Below are 15,710 nucleotides of genomic sequence, written 5' to 3' on the forward strand. Positions count from 1 at the left end.
ACATGCACATGCTTTTCCCAACACACACCTGGCCAATACTCAGCATAATTAGACACATATATCAAATACCCACTAACTGTTACAGGATCTCAGTCAACAGTGAGTTACTCATTAATGTGTTTAAATCATCAACCTACAATGTATTTATGATTTATGAAAGAAAATATGTACGCTGTTGGGATGTTTGCATATGGTGCATGCAATTTTAGAACATAAACTTATTATTGAACCCAGTAGCAGTTCTAGCTTGTATGGTGCCCTGGGTCGGGGTGGTTATTGTTGAGATTGCCCATATTTTGTGTGGGCAGGCAAGATGCCGCCCTGGGCAGTTGTCCATGTAACCCATGCCTAAATCCGCTCCTGACTGAACATCTCCTAGATTTCCTCCTTTTTAAAGTTAAAATGTCCAGAAGCATTATGTCAAAACATCCTCACAATTAATTATATCATTCATATCAACTTGTTCAGCAATGCAAGACATTTAACGCCTACGTCCACAAGCCTGGGTAAATGTTTTACCAATTTTGAAGACGAATTGCCTTGAGTGTGTGCGCGGGAAAACGCGCGTCCTCGTGCACATTTCCTGTTGTGGAAATTAATGCCATTTCTCATGGGTATTAATAGAGGTGAGCAAGACTAAACTTAGCTTCATTCTTTAGGTTATGCATTCAGTGTGGACAACAAATAACAGACCAAGGCAGAAAATGCCAAAATAAGAAGGAAAATAGCATTGTAAAGGACGAGATGGAGACGTTTGAGAGTGATGGCTTCCGTGGCCGGGAGCGAGATTGTTTCCTTGCCGTGGAAAAAGAGCCGGAAATGAAAGAAAAAAGTGTTGAGGGGTAAAGAGAGAGAGAGAGAAGAGAAAAAGAAAAAGAAAAGATTAAAAAATCGATCTATGTCTGCAATCAATGCACCCCTCCTCCCCCATGTCGCCGAAATCTCTCTGGCTGCAATGTGTGCACTCACTATTTATCTGGCTCACACATCACGGTAAAGCCCCGTTAAACAACTTTGCACCAGCGACCGCAGTTGGACCTCGCTTTCTGTTTTGCGCAGGTATATTATATACAAGCTGTCAATTTATTGTGTTCGTGTGAAATGGTGTCGTCGAGCGTCTGAGAGAGAGATTCTCTCATTTTCACATTTCTAAGTAGATGTTTTTTGGCGCATGCTGCCTCGTAGATGTTCTTAAGATTGGCCTCACCTCCCTTTCAACTTTGAACCTTGAAAAACGTTATTGGTTGAAGTACAGTGGCATTGTTGAATCTGCTTCAAGCCAGAAACACTACACATTTATGATAATCTTCAAAGTTGCAGTGTGTGTGTGTGTGTGTGTGTGTGTGTGTGTGTGTGTGTGTGTGTGTGTGTGTGTGTGTGTGTGTGTGTGTGTGTGTCTATTCATCTGTCATCAGGGAGGCTTGGTGAGGAGACTCTGTGGAGCCCAGAACTCAGGGGTCAAGTCCAGGTTTTCCCAGCCCCCAGTATCCCTCCCGCTCTCCTCCACTCCAGAGAGATGGACGGAATCAGGGAGAGACATGAAGCGATGGGGAGGAGAGGACATGAGCCTGGAGTGATAGATTGACGCAGAAGACATGGAATGGTGGGAACTGATATTATGGACAAAAAACAGTTTGCTTTTACATTTTGTGGCCAAATGTGTTAAGGTTAGAGTTCTCTGTTTATTGAAGTATTAATTTATCATATCCGTCTTAAGGGTCAGGATTGTGAATTGAATGGCTGAATTTCCATTTTTCCACTCATTCATTATTGGAATGCTCATCAAATATACAATTAGCATATTGTCAGGGACGTAGCAATCACTATAAGTAGGGGCATAGGGACCTCCACATTTAGAAATTTCACTTTTCCAGCCCAACCACCCTCAAACTTTGTTTTAGACATGAGCAGTTCCTTAAAGGAATAGTTGCCCCAAAAAATTATGCCATTGTTTATTTACCCTAATTCTGCACCAAAGACATTACATTCTTTCTTCTGAGAAAAACACAAATACTGAAATTCTGGTCTTCAAGCTCGAGAAAGGCACCATAAAACGACAGTAAAAGTAATCGAGACGACTCATCCGCCATATTCAAAGTCTTCTGAAAAGATACAATCACATTCACTCCAATCGCATCTCTTCATTAACAATGTGCATAAATCAAATATGTCGGCTACATTGATAACATCAAACCTTATTGGTTCTCATCACGTCTCGTGACCAAATGTGCAACATGACATCATCATTTTTGGTCACAAGTATAATGATTTAAACTTCCTTTAATGTGTCTCTCAAGTGTTTTATATTTTCTCTTCCACATGCACATAGACAGTGGCAGACTGACTGATTATTTGAGTTTTATGTATTTATTAACTTAATTGATGTAAGTTGAGACCCTATGCCCCCCTTTGACCCTATTGTAACTAATGTCCATGCCACCCTGTCTTAGTCTGTCCCTCTCTTTTTGTCTCTCTCCTCGGGTGAAGTGTGGAGTGATGCAGTCCAGGACTGCTCTCTCTCTTGCTCTCTCATCACCGGAGTGCCAAGCAGTTCAGGTGGGGTGATAGACATTGCTGGGGTGTGTGTTATTCTTAATGTCGACCTCCAATTGGAGCAGCAGTCAGCACAGCTAGTTACAAATACAGCGTCATCGGCTTGTCAATAAGTTTATGTCAGCTAATCACATGCCTCAAACACGTGCTCTTTCATGCACACAAGAGAACACACACATACACATAGAGATACATGGTATATACACTTCCAAGAAGTATTTGGACACTTGGAAGTGTATATTGGATATACTAAACTAGAGCTGTTTCATTCCTACCTCATTATTTTACAGCAATAATCCATGTGCAGATAATAACCATTGGGAAAATTAATTACTGAGCATGCCAAAAGATACCATACACACTCACGCACACCCTTTGATAAATTAATTATCCCAAGCAACCTATCCATATGGCATGTTAAAGCAGTAAGCCACAAGAGGCTAATTACTTTATCTCTGCTTAGTGTTGTGCCTAAAAACACGTGGTGAAGTCACAGTAACGCATGGACTCGAGTGATTTATTACTTCATAAATTAGCTGTAACAGCAAAATATGACACCAATGTTCAAGTCATTTTTATTTGTATAGTCTTTTTGACAATACACATAGTTTCAAAGCAGCTTTACAAAAGATCATGCTGTAATGTATTCAGTGTCTTAAAATCCCCTTTCAACAACTTAATTTTAACACTATTGAAAATCTGTTTTTATTGCCTTACTGTTTTTGTCTTATACCCCCAGTGAGCAAGCCAAAGCGACTGTGGCAAGGATCTAGATAAAAACTAGATAGGATATTTAGCTCACTTTCAAGTCGGTCACTTCAATGCTGTGTCAGTAGCTGACGCTATGGGAAACTCTTCCCAGGAGTGAAGATCTCTGAAGCCCTTTAGAATCATGCCAATCACGCGTCATCATGGGCACACTGGAACACAGTGCCATTTTATCAGGATTTTTATCTTCAGATTGCAGTAACATCTCTCATGCTTTGAATGCCAGAATCTTTGCTTCATGATTGAATCTGCACACCTTAACAGTGATTGGATCTCTTTGCCTGTGCTCCGGCGAACAGCGTATCCTTTATCACTGCCGTGTTTGTACCGCTATTGCATTGTGATCATTGGTCTGTTTTATTGAGTCTAAAGCATATAAAAGAGCCGTTACAAAACCACTTGAAATTGGGAATGTGTTGGTGGCATGACGCAGGTCACTTTCTGTGTCTGTTTTACTATTGTTGGGGATTTGGACATGGGGAATTAGGGCGTAAACAATGCTTTCTTCAGGCCTCCGCCAAGGGATAATTTTCATTATCCTAACTATAGGCTGTTTATGGGTCCCTAGCAACGTTGTAACTGTGTGCATAAATAATGTGTGGACACAGGTGGCCATTCATATTATGTTAACAACAGCTTCAGAATTTATATTCGGAATTGTCCGTTTTATAATAATACAGTTAGATTAATGACATGCTTATGATAGCTAAACTAACCAATCAAACTACATTACCACAAAACGTTTTACAATATTCTGGTATCCATAAAGCATATGGAGACTAGATTCAGTCAAGGCTCATGGTCACATTCCATTAGAAACTTTTTCATGAGTGGAATATACTTTGACCCCGACGAACTCTAGCCCACTCATTAATTTATAGACTCTCTGCCATCTGATTGGTGCTGCACTGATGATGTCACCCCTTAAACAGCAGCACTAAATTATAATCATAGCCGTCGTAAAGACAAGGGCCTGCTGCACATGTGGAATTCTTTTCGCTCTTTTTTTGCCTTCTCTTTGCTTTCATTATCTATCCCCCTCTCTTCATCGTCTCAACGCAGGATTTCCTTATGTTCCTGTCTCTGTCTGTCTATCTATTTCTTTTCACTTTGTCTGTTTCTGAAGTTCCTTCATTCTGTTAATCTCTCATCCCTCCTCGATCTGTTGTTCCTTGTCTCTCTGTCTCTCTCTTTTTCTCTCTGCTTCTGAACATGGACTTTGGATAACCCTGTTCACAGACCCTCCACTGCACTTTGCAGATAGATGTAGCCTATTTATTTTACTATAAGAACAGTGCAGATTTAGGGAGCCAGAGTGAGAGAGTGAGAAAGCAAGAGAGATATATTCTGGCGGGGTAAATCCAAAAGAAGTAGGCTGAAAGTAAATGTGTGTATGTATGCATGTGTGTCTGCCAACTGCGTCTTCAAGAGAGCCTTCCAGATTTATAGAAGTGACTCTGAACCTTGAAATATTTTTAATCGTGATTTGTTTGATTATGTGGGGGAGTAGAGAGAGAGCTGGAAGTACTTTAATACCACATTCTCTCTCTCTCTCTCTCTCTCTCTCTCTCTCTCTCTCTCTCTCTCTCTCTCACACTGTCTCTTGCTGTGCCTCCACACATCCCTAGCCATTACATCACTGTTTTTTCAACATATTTAAGCTCAAACAGTAAAGGGCTACTTCACAGAAACCTCTGAATATTCGGTATCTCAGAGCCAATCAGATTACTGATTTGTCTGAGTGTACAGTATGCTGCCTTCTAGTCCTCCTGGGAACATCCTAACGAATTTGGAAATTGTAATAGATTACGTAATTGATAATCGTAATTGATGTGATTTTAGTCTAAATAAAATGAGCACGCTGGGCAGTTATTTTGATGAACAGTGAAGAGTTTGTCAAGAGCACACCTGAAAGTTTACTGGTGTGTACATAAGACATCGTACTACGGAGCCCCTTAGAGGACAGGTCGGGAATTTTATTCTGAAATAGTTTTGCATGCCCTCGGAATAAGTTTTGCATTCCCTCGCAATAGTTTTCGTTCCATCGCAATAGTTTTCGTTCCATCGCAATAGTTTTGCGTTCCTTCCCAATTAGTTTTGTGTGCACTTGCAATAGTTTTGAGTTTCCTTGCAATACATTTACCATGGTTTTCCTAAAATAACCATATTTCATATCTTGATATCTGTAGTAAAACCGGTGTACTAATACTGGAAAACAAAAACGATGATAAAAAGCACAAGTTTCCACAAGATTGCATGATTAATCTATAGTAAAACCATGGTTACTATGTTGATATTGTATAATGTATTAAAACCATGTTTTATGCAAAAAAAAAAAAAAAAACATGGCCACTTAACTTACTTTTCATAGTTAGGCTACTATAATATTGCTATAGTAAAACCATGGTTTCCGTCAAAAAAATAAATACAAATAAAAGAATAATAATAAAAAAATGGTAAGCCTACAACAATCAAGGTTACTACAATATTACTAGGCTATAGAAAAAATATGTTTTCCACCAAAAACTTTATTATAATGTAAAATGTGTTAATGCATAGGTATCATTAACTAACAATATGACAATATAAGAATAATGTTTACAGTATTTATTAATCTTTGTTAATGTTAGTTGATTGAAATACAGTTTTTCATTGTTAGTTTATGTTAGTTCATATGCATTAACTAATGTTAACATATACAACTTTTGATTTTAAAAATCATGTGTTGAAATTAATAAAGATTAATCTGGAAAATACTATTACAGATTAATAAATGCTGTAAACGTATTATTCATTGTAAATTCATGTTAACTAATTTAACCTTATTTTAAAGTGATACCACAATATTACTCATAGTTTAAACAATGGTATTTGCATAGTAAAATGATACCCACAAAATTATGATTTTTAGTACCATAGTTTGTGTTTTCCTGTATTATCACTACTATTTCACTATGAATATCATGGTTAAAATATGGGTACTGTAGTCAAACCATGGGAAATGTATTGTGAGGGAACGCAAAACCATTGCAAGAGAATGCAAAACTATTGAGAAGGAATGCAAAACAAATTGTGAGGGAACGCAAAACTATAGCGAGAGAACGAAAAACTAATTGCGAGGGACTGCAAACTATTGTGCGGGAACGCAAAACTTATTCTGAGGGCACACAAAACTATTTCAGAAAAAAAAACGTATGTACCGTATTAAGGAAGCTCTTATTGCCCTAATATAGCCAAATTAGGGCAAATGAATGTGTGTTATGGATGTTTTGTGTATATGCTATCATACTACATGCTAATGTGCATGCACGTCTTAAAGTTGATTGGCATTTGATGTCTGTATCTAAAAGGTGATTGGCTCTTTTACTAGGGGTGTAAATTGAAAGTTTCATCTCAATACGATTTGAAATAGATTCTATTAGCCAGCGATCAGATGTTTGGCTTTACTTTAAATTCTGTTATGATATGATTTCAAATCGATTCGATCCAGGGGCCTACAATCGATATTATGATATTATGTGCCTATTTTACACAATCAATTACATTTATTGTCTAACAAATGGATCCAAAATATAATTTGAAATTCTGAAAAGTGCAAATCCAGTATACACGTTGGGACATTAACAACAAAATAAGGTACTTAAGTTGTTGACTTAAGTTGTTTTGACATTGTTGAGCAAATAATGTAGAAAAAATATGTCTTCCAGGTGTTAACAGACACACCAAAAGACGTCTTGGTGAAGTAAGTGTGCTATCAGGGTATGTGATTTCCATGTTTTTTTCTTGGCTACAACTTCCACAGTTGTATTAAAACATTCAGTTACAGTTTACAGTCTTGTAATTTATGTTAGTGCAGGGCAGGTGTTTTCTATATCTCAGACGTTTTGCCGTTTGACTTGGCTGAATTGCTCCAAAGCTTTTAATTGCAAATTCTCATTTAGAATTCAAATATGCCATATATTCCACGATATGGAGGGAAGCCAGATTTAATTGCGCATGTTAGCCCCTCTGCACTATTATGTCACCTGAGCTCACAATTTGAGGGAAGTCCAGGTGACGGGCAGGCATGGATAGAGCAGAGCACAACTTCAGGCTTCAATCACTCGGCGCACATCCATGTTCCACATGAGAACTATATTTAGAGCTTCTAAGTGAGCTGATTATAGTATGGTTGCTGCATCGTCTGACAAAAATGCATACAGATGTGGCTGGAAAGAGAGTGTAAAAATAAATGTGCATATTAACAAAATATATTCATCAATTTATACGCATTGTATCGATGACATCGTATTATTGGTTATTTGATCAATGCCTCGATCCAGATTGATTAGTCGTTACACCTTTATCTTTTACCTGAAAGGCGGAACTTTATCCGCCATAATACAAGTGCTCATTCTCAGGCTGAACAGTCTTTTATAACATTTCGCCACTTTCTTTCCGAATTGCTACTCTGAATTTTCAATAATTCTACACCTTATTGTCAATTGTCCCTTAATTAGGCCATTGGTGACGTGAAAAAGAATGTCTCATGAAGAAATGTTTGTCTGAAGAATAGAAATGTTTGTCTCTCTCTCTCTCTCTTTGTCTCTCTCTCTCTGTCACTGACTGTAATAGCATTTGTTGGGTTTGATAAGCTTCTCTCTGATGGCCTTCTGGCCCGATGATGTGGACGCAGAGACAAAGGCCAACTGAAGCATTGTTCTGGAGTAGGAGTTTAACACGTGCTCAGATAACAGAGAGGTATTTACAGCACATCTCTCTGTTACCTCATAGAAAATGGCAAGAATCTGGAGCATATACTGAAGGTAGAGCATTTACACAACAGCCCATTTAGTTTATTGTTTGGAAATAGTTTTATATGCTAGAATTGATTGGGTAAGATTGTTGACCCCAAAGTGTTAAAAAAAGAAAAGGGGGTAAAACTAACTAATCTCTCCTTTTTTTTTAATTATATGAAGGTCACATTAAATCTGACTTAACTGACTATTACTTCATAGATTTATTTTTGGTACTTTTCAAATACCTTTTATGTACATTTTTTAAGCCTTGTCACAGACCAAGACTTTTAATATTATGCTTTAAAAATCCATTATATAAAATTTAATTATTACATGTCTAAAACTATAATAATGTAACCAAAGAATGAAATAAATATAAACCATTTTATTATTTATTGTGTGGAGATCATTTCGATACATTATTAAAAATGATTTTTTTTTGTCCCACAGTTGTGGTGTCATTTCCACCACACAATATAAAAAGTTAGTGTACTTGTGAACCAAGACGACAAAAGTGACGAGCATGACACAAGTGATATAGAAAAAAATATCAAAATATTTATCACCTGTGAGCAGAGAATTTTTATTGGGCATCTTTTCCAATCAAGCTGAGATTTGGCAAAATTATATGAAAAGCGTGACAATACTATTTAATTGTGCGTTAACATTTGCTTTAGCAAGACAAAGGTTGCCACCGTTACAGTTTTTCTGAATTGCTTAAACACTAAACCCCATTCCCTGAACCAAATGCTCAGAGCCTAAACCATTTATCGAATCAATCTTTCTTTTTGCAAAACTTTAAACACATTCTCACTCACTAAAACACATTCTGCACTGTGATGCACTTGTGATGCAAAAGGGTAAACACGGTTAAACACAAAGTTAAACACAACTACAACACAGTAGTCATTGTTTACACACAACGACTCAAAATTGTTCACACTTGTTTCTAATGATCTGAAAGCATGATGCTGAGGCAGAATGAATCCCTCATTGACATTGATTTTTTTACAGTATGCAAGTGCTGAATATACAGACATTCAATACTGTATTACTGTACTTGCCATACTTACAGTATACAATATATTCACTATACTACTGTAAATTGTGTTTACTATACTTTTTCTTTACAGTAAAATGTGCTTACTATACACAATAAATATTGTGTAATATTTAAAGTTGTGAAAAAAAAGGCTTAAGTTCAAGAAATGTGTTTTAGCAATTCAGAAAAACTGTAAAAGCTTAAAAGCAATAAGCTGCTCAAATCTGTGTGTTACAGTTATTTTAACACTGTAAAATGGGTAACAAGGCCTCTCGTGGCTTACGAAGAGAAGAGAAGAGAAGAGAAGAGAAAGAGAAGAGAAGAGAAGAGAAGAGAAGATGAGTATAGGTGCTCTGAAGCTGGCAGGAGTTATTGCTGTGGTGCGGGTTAAATGTGTGGAGATTAGGCTGCAGTCAGTGTGACTGTGAGTGTATCAGTGAGCGGCTGGCCTGTCCATCTGAAGCCCCACTGGGATTCCTCTGGCTGTGTCTCATTGTGCTGGGCCCTGTAAGACAAAGGGTTAAGTAAATGTTTGGGGAAGATAAGGCCACTCACACTGATAGCATGCAGACTTCATGGACCGGGCTCCACTACGGCCAGATCTCACTCGGGTACACACACACACATACAAAAACACTCTTTTTCTGTCATTATATCCAGCTCGTTCCAGCTCCTATTACAGTTTTGGGTTTCTGTTTGTGTGTGTGTGTGTGTGTGTGTGTGTGTGTGTGTGTGTGTGTGTGTGTGTGTGTGTGTGTGTGTGTGTAAGAAAGTGTATACATGTTTACAGGGTTATCAATGCATGTCCTTGTCAGAAGTGTAGTGTGATTTTCCATAGCAAAGTGAAATCAGTAAAGAAATCTCAGTTGTTTCTTTTCCAGTGTTCTTTTTATTTTTTCTTAGTAATTTAAGGAGAAACATCTGAGACCAACTTTATACTTCACTGAAAGACAAATGAGAACTCTGACTCATATACAAGGGCGTAGATTTGGCTTGAACATTGGGGGGGTTGCATTGTGAAGCATTTACATGTTTCCATTGTATAAATATGGGGGGTTGCTTGTTTTGATTATTGTGTGAGTGAGTGTGTGTGTGTGTGTGTGTGTGTGTGTGGGGGGGTCATATGACTGACCAAATTTTCATTTAGAGTCATTCTCATGCATATAGCTTCAGTGTGTGTGTGTGTGTGTGTGTGTGTGTGTGTGAGAAACTATGAGAAACAATAAGATTTTGTCAGGTACTATACAGGCAATGGAAGGGAAATTGTGGAGGCTTGATTCGCATGGCCGTTCAACTGCTATCTCCAGCGGCAAGACTAAAAGTCTGGCCAGGAAAACGCACTCACACATACTCACTCCTATTTTCTTAAATGTGCTCTGCTTAGTTTTTCCTACATTCAAAACAAACTATGTCCCATAGCGGCCTGATAAGAGTAAGGAGAGACTGTGTACCTTTGTTTGTTTGAACGTCACTGTTGCGCTTGTGTCATGCTTGGGTTTTTTTGAGGGTGTGCTGTGTTAGTCACTTGAGGTATGACATTAGTCCTCTATGTTTCATACATGTGGGAGCATTAGGTTTAGTAAAGCTAAGTGGGTGAAACTGTGCATTTACGACTCATTAGCATTATTAGCATCCGGTCATATAGCTGAAACACTTTGTCACATTAGCAAAGCACTGTTTAGCGTGTCATTTAGCAGAAATGTGTCAACTTATGACAGCTTGTGAAAGAGAAGTTCTGTCATTTACAAAATATTGTTGGTATTGCCATGCTGTCTTGGACATATACCATGGCAATTTTTTTATTGATTTATTTATGGTACCATGGTACTTTTTGGTAATGGTAAAGTGATTTTTCTTTCTTTATGTTTTTTGGAGAAATACCATTATGAATACTGTAACTGAAGGTAAGCCAACAGATGCAAATATATTTTATTTATTTATTTTACGGTAATTATGGTATTAACATGTTTTTCTTTTTACATGGTATCGTGATAATTAAATTTTTTGTACTAAGGTGTTATCAGTTTGTTGTTTATTTATTTATTAGTTTTTTGGACATGATGGTACCATGGTAATACATGATTTATGTCATGTACCATGGTATTTTCAGTTTTTTTGGACATGATGGTAACCATGTTTTTTAATAATTTTTTTGTTTTTGTACATGAACCGTGTTGTCAGGGCTTCATTTATATATATATATATATATATTAGTATCATAATACAATGTTTTTATGACATATACTATGGTATTATCTTTTGTTTTTTGGATATGATGGTACCATGGTAATACCATGTTTTAATGTCATGGACCATGGTATTATCAAGTTTTTTGGTCATGGTACCATGGAAATACCATGTATTTTGGTCATGGTACCATGGAAATACCATGTATTTTGGACATGTACCATGGTAATACCCTGGTATTCTTCAAAGTACATTGGCATGGTACATGAAAGCAGTAACTAAAAATACACTAAAGATTTTAAAAACGTAAGTTACTTGTCACTTGTTACAAAAAGGTAACCATAGTATAATTATGGTTTCTTGGATATGTACCATGATAAAACTATGTTTTTTTACATATTCCAAGTTAGGGTTAATATAATATAATTTAAGTACTTTGGTATATAAATATGGTTGGTTGATATATATCATGGTACCATGGTTTTGCCATCTGGTACCATTACTGTACACAAAGCTTTTTTGTAAGGGGTCAGTCCAGTACAGCCTCATTAGACCAGCTTCAACAGAGTAAAAATCAGCCCTGAAAATAAATAAACTACCCACTTTCCGTTTACTTCTTACTTTCACACATATTAAAATTATGGCCCACATTTTACACAAATAAGAGCACATAAATTAAACCACGGATGTCAACTACACAATGAAGTGTTGCCATAGATGTGTTCCTGCCATACAAAAACAATGAACACAATTCAAACTGTACACAGTTAGACATTTTGTTTTTCTCCAAAATTGGGCTGTAGAATAAACATGGAGGTTAGGTTGTGGAGCAGAGATGTCAGATAGTTTACTGAGACTTCATTCACGTATAGTTAAGTTTGATTCAGCCAACAGCTAATAAGTACGACGAATATTGTGTCAAATTGTCAGAGACGTCCAGTGTGGCTCCATTAATGATATACAGTCCTTGATTTGTGCAAACTGCTAAATAGCAGTAACATTAGTTCAGCTGTTTAAATGGGCTTGTAAGCGTGTCAATGAAAGATCAGTATATCAAATAATATATCACCTGCCATCTTAGTTATGAAGTGTTTATGAAAGCAAAAATGGAAGAACAACAGTAAATTTAGCTTTAAAGTGTTCTTGGATCAATGTGAATCATAACACGTGGTGGGGGTGCATCCTCTCTCAGCCAGTGAAGATTTAGGTGGACAGGTGTTGCTGATTCATAAAAAAACACTCTCCCATCCCTCTCTCATAGTTCTTTTTCAGGTTTTTCATAGTTCTGGGAAAAGGCTAAAACTATAAAAATCTGTACATAAAAGGTATTTGAAAAGCACCAAAAATAAATGATGTTTTTCAAGTCTGTTTTAATGTTACTTTAATATAACCGAAAAAAAAAAAGTTCTGTTCGTTTAAGACTATGTCCACATTAATTCAGATACATATGACCACACTGCTGTTTAAAGCATTTTCCAAAAGTTACTTGTCCACACTGAAACATATGAAAACTCTTAAATCCCTTTACTGCGCATGCAAAAAAATCACTGTTCAATGTACGCTTTGAAACGCAGTTGTCCTTGTGTTCTGTCGCCAGACAGCAATTACAAGTAAACTTCCTGTCGCCTTTGAAGGAATATGTAAAGTTTGTACAAAGTAATATTTATCTTTAACAACACTATCAAAGTCAATATCAGGTACAATAAAACCACTACAACATAGACCGCCATCTTGATTGTTTTGGGTTGAATGAATCACATGACTGCATCACATGACAACAAATACATCATAGTTTTTCAGATATCTCTGTTTCCCATGTCCACTCTACAACACGAAGACAGCATTTGCAAATTTATCTACTTGGGAGAGCGTTTTCAAAAAGATGCGTTTTGCTGTCAAAAACGCTGTTCAGTGTGGACGGATTGCCAAAACGTAAGGCCAAAATTGAAGGCCAAAAGATGCGTTTTTAAATGAAAAAATATTAGTGTGGATGTGGCCTAAATAAAAAACAACCCCTGGGACATGAAATTGCCTGGGTTGACCCCTTCAAAAAAGTACTGGGTTGCAGAAATGGTGTCAGATTATACCAGGGTACTTTGAGGTACTGTACAATTCCTATTTTCATAAACCAAACTTTAAAGAATACCAGGCTATTACCATGAATATATATATATATATATATATATATATATATATATATATATATATATATATATATAAAGATATACACTCTTTTTATATATTTTTTCCATTCGCTCTTCCCTTCACCCCCTCGCCCATTACCATGATCCTTGTTTTTCCCACTTACTTTCTCTCCATTCTCTCTCTCTTTCTCCCTCCCTCCTGCTGGTTTTATCAGTGGTCCTGCTCAGTGTCCTACTGTCATGTCTTGATGTGATTTATGTCATGGTTTGTGAAGTTTACTTATCTCCTCCACCTACACACACACATTGAGGGGCTGGCTCCCTCTTGCTAAGGCTCAGCCAGCCTGGCTCCTCCACCACCCAGCACCCAGACCGGGCCAGAGTGAGAGAGCAGGGTGGGGTCTATAAATGTTTGTGGCAGCCATGCATATCAGAGAGTGTGAGATGTTCTAAAGGGGGATGGATTGTGCAGGGTATAAGAGAAAAGGGTGGAAGAATAAGTTGAGATTAGACTGTTGAATATAGTGATGTGTGTTCGGTTTACTTCTGTCAATCACGACACAGTAGATTGCCTCTCCTTCCTAGCTGTATCCTTCTCTTCTGTTCAATCCAGTCTTTGAGCATGAATCTTTTCACCTGTCTTATTGCAAACTCCGACCAGAATCATCTGGCTCCAGATATATAATTTCCTCCATTCAGTGACTCACACAGTAACGTATAGCAAATCCTGCCCCATTTACTGCATTATATATCATTGTTCTGTCTGTAATTCTGAAATTCTTTCATCCCAGTGTCTGCTATGTATGCTTGTAATATTTGTGAGGTGCATATGTGATTTGTGTGTGTGTGTGTGTGTGTGCATTGAAGAGGTCGTCCACATCTCGACCACACAGCTCTTAGTGTGCTTTGATGTGCTTTTAGAATGGCCGTAGAGGTCTCTGCTTTACCTCTAGCTTGACAATTGTTTATTAGTTTTGAAATGGCTTTAGTGGACATCTTGGTCTCCAAGATTGTGCGTTTGAGGAGAGGACAACTCACAACCCATCTGAACCCCTCCTCCTGATAGCAGGAACCTGGACAGAGACTCATGGAGACCTTTGGAGGTTGAAGGGAGACTCGCGAACATCTGGAGGATGGACAGTATGAAGATGAGTGGTAGAAAACAAGAATAGTTGGTCACTAGTAGACATTTTGGATGCTGAGATGCTGGTTTTTCCACCTGGCTGTAAATCAGCAAGACTTCCATGACAGCGATTTTTATCCAAAAACCATGCAAACTGGTTTAACACCATGACGATAATGGTCCACCAGCTAGACCAGCACCCAACCAACATTTCAACCAGCTGTTCTAAGCAGGGAAGATGAATATATCAGTTGGAGTGAGATAAAGTGTTGTTGCAGTGTTGCAGAGGAGAGAGATGAGGGGAAGACCACCCTGGTTTTTGAGAGCTCATTGTGTGCAAGATTTATAGCAATGGTTACTGGTTGTGAGAGGTCTTTGAGAGCCCTGTGGAAGTGTTAAGAGAGCTCTGTCTAAATGAGAGCATTATGCAAGTGTCGTATAAGCATAGGGACAGCATGACAAAGCATTTTGAGAGCACTGGGCAAATCTTTGTCAAAATGCCATGAGGGCTGTGTAAACATGGTGTGCAAAAGCATTGTCTGGCTGTTGTGAGATAACTATACAGGTGTTGTTGAGAACATTTTATTTGTGCTTTTACAGATTATCAGCATGTTGTGTGTCTTTATGAGACTTTATACAGTCAGGGAGTCCCTACAGTCAAATCCCTACCTAAATAGGCCTGCTGTCATTTCTTTTTTTACTACTAGAGTTTCAAAATATTTTGTCTAAAGCTCATTGTGTTTAGCATACACTTACTGAGCACTTTATTATGTACACTATGGTTTTAAAGTGCCCAAAATGGTCCTCTGCTGTTCAAGTCAAGTGGTTTTTATTGTCGTTTCAACCATATACAGTTAGTACAGTACACAGCAAAACGAGACAACGTTCCTCCAGGACCATGGTGCTACATAAAAACAACAAAGGACCAACATGGGACCACATGAGACTACACAACGAAATAAAATACCTATATAAACTACCTATATATACCTATATAAAGTGCACGTGCAAACATGTGCAAAAAGTACAGGACAGTACAACAAATTACTGACAATGAACAGGACAATAGACAGTGCAGCGCCGACCAGTACTCAGTAGTGCAAAAAGATGACAGT

Source organism: Xyrauchen texanus, chromosome 25, assembly GCF_025860055.1.
Source record: "Xyrauchen texanus isolate HMW12.3.18 chromosome 25, RBS_HiC_50CHRs, whole genome shotgun sequence".
Lineage (NCBI taxonomy): Eukaryota > Metazoa > Chordata > Actinopteri > Cypriniformes > Catostomidae > Xyrauchen > Xyrauchen texanus.